Source organism: Gavialis gangeticus, unplaced genomic scaffold (genome assembly GCF_001723915.1).
Source record: "Gavialis gangeticus isolate Ggan-Ray unplaced genomic scaffold, GavGan_comp1, whole genome shotgun sequence".
Taxonomy (NCBI): domain Eukaryota; kingdom Metazoa; phylum Chordata; order Crocodylia; family Gavialidae; genus Gavialis; species Gavialis gangeticus.
Window position 1 is genome coordinate 143586598 of NW_017729022.1, and position 6411 is coordinate 143593008.

The window sequence follows — 6411 nt, forward strand, 5'->3', positions numbered from 1 at the left end:
TTTGACCTCAGTACTCTTTCCTGCCATGGCAGGGAGTCAGACTTGATGATCTGTTCAGGTCCTTTCCAACCCTACTAACTATGAAACTATGACAGTTTTCAGTAACTCCACTGTGGCCTCCCTAATGAAGAAAGAGAAGTTTGGCCATGCTGTTTTCACCATACATATCTGTGGTGTGAGTGTACTTCAGTGTTTATTCAGTGATCCTGCCTACCCATTGCTATTGTGGCTTGTGAAGATTTACAATGGACATTCTGATCAGGAGAAGTAAACTGTTTAATTATTTAAGCAGATGAAGAATAATGGTTAAATGTGCCTTGGAGGAGCTGAAGGCTAGATGGCCTGAGCTTGGTATTCAGGTGGAGGCAGCCAAGGAAGACCTGCCCAGAATTCCAATTGCTTGCAGCTTGCTGTATCTTTAGGAGTAAGGTTGAAGGCCTGGGTAATGATTACAAAACAGCAGCAGAGGGATTGGTACAGAGATTAGAGTAGTCAGTGCCCAGATGAGCTGCAGTGAGAATGCCAGAGACGCCTTATTTAGGAGGTATTGGCTGAGTACTTTGATGGAAGTCTGTAAGTGTGACAGTATGTTACTGAGGAGACTGGAGCTGGGGGTGAGGAGTTTCCCCAGTGCAGGCATGAATTTTGAAAGCAAGTAAATTGCTTGCTTGCTTTCTGTTGTACGGGTAATTGGGGTTGGGGCTTCTATGCAGTCTCTCTTCAACATGCTGTGAGGGGGGGAAGAAGTGTTTATGTTGAGGTCTACTTGCACAGAAGGGCTCTGCAGACTCTGTTTGAATGCCTTTACTTTTTCTACTGCACTGTATAGACATGATGTGTTTTAATTGATTTCCTTCCCCTCCCTTCCCCTATCTCATGAAATGTGTGTTTGCTGTGTGGGCGTGCCCTTAAATTATCAGCAGTGCAGATTCATACAGCCTGCTTGCTTCCTTGGCTACTGCATAAGGATCTCATTCATCAATTGACTTACGGATTTGCTGAATGAAATTAATAATACAGCTCTTGTACTATAAACAAATCTTTTACTTATGCATAAGTATTCAAATGGTGCAAACTTGAGTAGGACTGAAGAATTTGGATTTAAGCATGTGCAAAACACCAGGGTTATGTAATTAGCCATGTTAGACTGAAGGGGTCAACATCAGGGTGTAAAAAGGATGGGATTCAGTAAAAATCAAGGAAATCTTTTAGTGATGGGCCTTGGGCCTTAAATCTGTGTGCTGGGCTGAGCTCAGAGACCTGAAGGGGAGAACTGATTCCCTATGCAAGGCTAGGTTTTCTGGGAGTTGGTGTGGTGGAAATCAAGGAGTTTCAAGTATGGAAGCAACTAAGTAGAGCAGAACATTCTGGGAAACTTTCAGCTGTGCCAAGGGTCTTGCTGCTCACTTACCATGGTTTCCAGCATAAGGTGCTGAATGCTTGTAATATGAGAGCTGAATGAAACCATACTGAGGCCAGGGGGTCTTAACGGGGAAGAACATTAGGGTATAGTTACTATAATTAGCATCTGTTGACTCTGAGGAATGTTAGTCAGTGTTAAAGTTAGCACATGCTGTGAGCACTTGCACATTAAGGGTGAATACCCTCTTTAACGTGCACAGCTCTGATCTGCTGCTAGAGGGCTGGAGAGCAGAAGCATGGCTGGCAGCTGCCAAGTCTTCTTCATGACTGCCCAGCTTGCTGGTTCCCAGCGGCAATATAAGTTCTTCAGCCCTAAGTACCCTCTGAGCCTCTCGGTTACTCCTGTTCATGTGAGGATTATCTTTAGCTGGTGTTAAGCAGCTCATGTTGCAGTGATGTCAGGGCCTTGTTACACCTTACTCTGAGCTGCACAAATATTGACCAGTGTTAGTGCTAGCTTGAGTTTGGAGCAGTTGCATGTTCAGGCTAGCAGGGCCTGGAGGACTGATAGGTAAGAAGCCCCTGCCTCCCCTGCCCCCAATCTGGGCTTCTCCCCATCCCAATTCTCTTGGGGCCCCACTCAACCCCCAGTGCTAACTTGTGGCTGTCCATGCTGTCTGTCCCAGGAGAGCAGGCAAGGACAGGTTAACCTGCTTGCCCAACCACCACCAGGCTGCTGCTGTTCTCTGGGCTGAGCCCACCCAGAGAACAGTGGCAGTGGCATAACCTTGAACTGCTTGAGTGCTTAAAAATAGTTTCAGGTGTTAATGTGTGAGCAATTTAGGTATTAAGAGCTTTAGGAGCAGCCCAAAAAATTACCTTGTAACAACGCCTTCAGTGTGACCCACAAGGCTAATACAAGCATTTTGCAGTCCTCTAGGATCCCAAGATACACTGCTCCAAGCCACTGTGACCCTCCCCCCATGGATTAGTTATCCTCCTGGACTAATGCCCTGGACTGACAGCTGGGACAACCAGGCAGCTGGGGGTGGATCGGGAGGGGAAAGTGAATGAATAACGGTAGTTGTGATGAGCACACTGGAAGCTAGTCAAGGAAGCTAGGCAGGGAAAACCTGGCCATGAACACAGTAAGGCTGTCCCTATTGTTAAGGAGACTCTTAGCCTGATATTGGGTCACATACAATTTAAGCAGTAGATGCAGCATAAACATGCTGGGTATTACACTCAAACAATCTGAATTACTGGAGTCCATGCACAGTGCCCAGTGCTTGGCCTCCATCAGAAGCACTAAAAGTATAGTTACACATTGCCTTTCAAACATGTTAAATAATCTTAATACAGAATATCCACATATTAAGGAAGGAATAGATGAGCTAAGTACACCTCCAAACAGTGTTCCTGGTACCACTCTATGTTCTCCCTCCAGATGTCTCTAGTCCTGGCCCACTCAGCACAGGAATTGAATAGATCCAATATCACTTCTGTAGTGACACAAATTAAAATTAAGAGACACTTCCTAAATTAGAAGAGTTGGGAATTGGGAGATGGTTACATAGAGCCAGCTAGTTACTGTGCAAGAGACAAAGTCTGTGAAGGTTGCTTACTGCTCCCCAGTTCAAGTTTGTTGTTCTTATTCATGTATGCCTGTATTTATTGAACCTGGTGCCCACTACAGCCTCCTTGTTCTCATGCTTTCAAGCCCTCAAGTTATCAAGACATTCCATAGTTGTCATTATCTGAGTCTTTAAGAGTCTGGAAGTTGCAAATGCTAACCCTCGAAGGTGAGAAATGGAAAAGGAAGTCACTTCTTTGTTGGGTTTCCATAGTCTCAGAGATAAAGCCTTGACTTCTTCAAAATTTCTTGGATGCTATAGTCCAAAGCATAGTCACCTTCTGGCTGGCATCCTAGCAATGAGGCATGGAAACTACTCTGCAAACATGGTTAAAAAGCTAGGCTGTGGCAGCAGGGTTACTTGCTAGCACAATCACTGAACTTGGTACTCAGTTTTTTGATAACCTTGTTACTTGCCCTTGATGTGGGGACTGCTTGTTTGTGACTGGTGCGAGCAATGGTACTCAATATTCCAGGGTCTGGAATGCATGTTACTCCATGAATAGTGCTAGCATGTGAGTGGTGGTTAGGTGCTATTGGGGAATACAGCAACATGTTGGCAATCAGCTTTGAGCTTCTACAGGCAGCCCAAAATCCATGCCATGAAAAATAAGGAAAAAATGGGAAAGGTAGATCATAGACCTTCCTACTGTTCCCCAGGATGGTCCTGTGGAATGGAAGGGGAGAGCTACCTATTTGGGAACTGGGGATATGTCAACAAAACTTTAGAGAGAGTCTACAGCATTTCCTTTATTTCGAGTTTCAATTTACCTTCTGGGCAGACATAGTGTGCTGATCTATAAATGATTGTCTACAGCAACTGTGGTAACCCTTCCCTTTACAGGTATCTTTAAAAGATTGAATGAGGGAGGTATGTGTGAGGGAGGTATGAATGTCATACATAGAAATTGCAGGCCATTTGTAGTGGTTCATCTGTGGTACTTACTATGGTGGAGTTATACGCAGTTTCTAGCTCTTTTGCTTCAACTAATAACCCTAGAAACACACTTTTATAATAAATGGTTAGCTGCAGTATGAAACTGTCTTGAAACTAGCATGCCTGTGTGGATGGGGGAGCACATGAAGTATAGATAATCACAGAAGTGACAGGGATGCTGAACATGAGGTCAGGGCTGCTGGAGAGTCCCTGCAGTTATAGTTAATGTTTTTTTGTCTGCATGACATCTTTGGCTTTGGACTGTCCCTGTAAGATGTCACACTGGTGGTCCATCACTGCCATCTGGAATGAAATGGCTTTACAGACCTCTATGTTCATCTTCCTGAGTGATTGCTGGACCTCTGCCTCTCTACAAAGTGCAAGTAGGTCCAACTGTGGGGGCCCAGTTACTGGGATGGTGAGCAACAGAGGGTGTTGAGGTTTTAAAGAGGAAGGTGGAATATGTAAGCAGGGCCCCTTGAGTATCTGACCAACAAAAAGAATCTGGCTAGTTACAGCTCATGGCCACATTACATCCAGTCACTCTGATGCCAGAACAGGGGATGTCTCAAAGATAAGCAGTGTGTCGTGGTCTGAAATGGTGCAAAGCAGTGTGAAAAGCAGTTGGTGGACCAAATGGCTTGTTTGGGAGGGATCATACACAAGCCAAAGAGAACCACTGATGTTTGAAGGTGTGCAAAAATTGCTCCAGTTCATTAAAGAGTAAATTTATCTTTGTTGGGACAGAGTTGCATCACTTTTAGGCATGCATTGTATGTTCACAGCTTTGTTTTAATTGCAACAGCTTAATTTACCACAGGTTAAAGTGTTCATGTGTTTACAGCCTGAGGAGCTATGGTTTTGAGTGTGATCATTGTCCTGGCAATGATGTGTATCACAAACCCATCCACAGGATACACTGAGAGCCCTGAGTTTCTCCCTGTTGTCTCACTGCTTGTCCCAAAGAATGGACTGAGGTTGTCCTGGGATAATTCCTTATTCCTGCAAGCTTTAGGTCCACTGCCATTATACTAGACCCCATATCTGCAGCAAAAAAATCTTGGACAGCTTTAGGTGGCCTTCCCTTTGAGTTGTGAAAAAAATTAGGTCCCCCTTTCAATAGAATGGGCTAGCCTAGGATATCGCTCTCCCCAATATGTCTCTCTACCAAAGGCAATCAATAAGGAGACAAAACGACAAAAGGATTTATTAAGTAGGAATAAAGAATTATAAAAGTGAAACTGACTTTAAGTTTGAAGACCCTCTCATCTGGCTACACCCAGCCCTCCTGAAAGACATGTCAGTATCACCAGCAATCAGCCTTCTTGCTGAATCTGTCAGCTCTGGCTACCTTCTTCAGCTTGGGAAAAATCTTTAAGAAATCCAGATTTTATCATAGCTGGACTCCAACCCTGCTTCCCCCCCGCCCCACCAAAAAACAAAAACAACACACCCTTCCAAGCCAGCTTCTCCCATCAGCATTATTCTAATTCTTCAGGAGTCACTAGAATCCTTAAAAAAATTCTAGCCTTCCTGAGGCACACAGAATTCCTTTGGCTGATGGGCCTTTTCTCTAAGATGCCTTTTAAAGAGTGTTTTTCCCTATTAAAGGCAGACAGTGCCTTGTGTGTCCAACTCAGACTCCTGCTTGTGTCTGGGAATGGTAGTTGTCTTTAAGTACGTATGTCTTGCACTAAATCATGTCCAAAATTATAAAGATATGTATAGAGAACACAATATAATCTATAGAATGATGAAGGCAACAAAAATGGACACATAATAACATGGACTTTCCAGTAAGACCACACATGTCTTTACAACCCTTCCCATGTCAGCAGGCAGACACAGCTGAAAATTCATTTTAATTTAATCTAAGAATGAATTTTATTGTCAAAAAACCAAAGCAGAACAGAAAATGCCCACTCCCCTGATGTGCTAAAGAAGGATCAGCAAATCACTAACAGCTAAAAACCCATTGCCTGTCATTGGCTCTTCTTTCCCCGCCTCCCTCCACCCCATCCTCCATACACCCTCTTTTTAGCCCCCCATCCATCTCAAAAAGGGCAGTGGAGCTTCCTAGGAGCTAAAATCCCATCACTCATCATTGGCTTTTCCCACCCCTATGCTCCCTCTGTCTCACCCTCCCCTTGGTCCTTAAATTGTCGTGGTGCTTTCCGTGTTCAGCTAGGGGAGGGGTGCTTCTCGCTTGCAGACATAGTGCCTGTTGCTGAGGTTGTCACTATTTCATAGATTTCATAGACATTTGGGCTGGAAGGGACCTCGGAAGATCTTCGAGTCCACCCCCCCGCCCAAAGGACAGGAAGTCAGCTGGGGTCATAGGATCATAGCAGCAAGATAAGCATCCAATTTGCTTTTGAAGGTGTTCAATGTAGGTGCTTGAACCACCTCCGATGGCAGGCTGTTCCAGACCTTGGGGGCTTGGACAGTAAAGAAATTCTTCCTTATGTCCAGCCTGAAA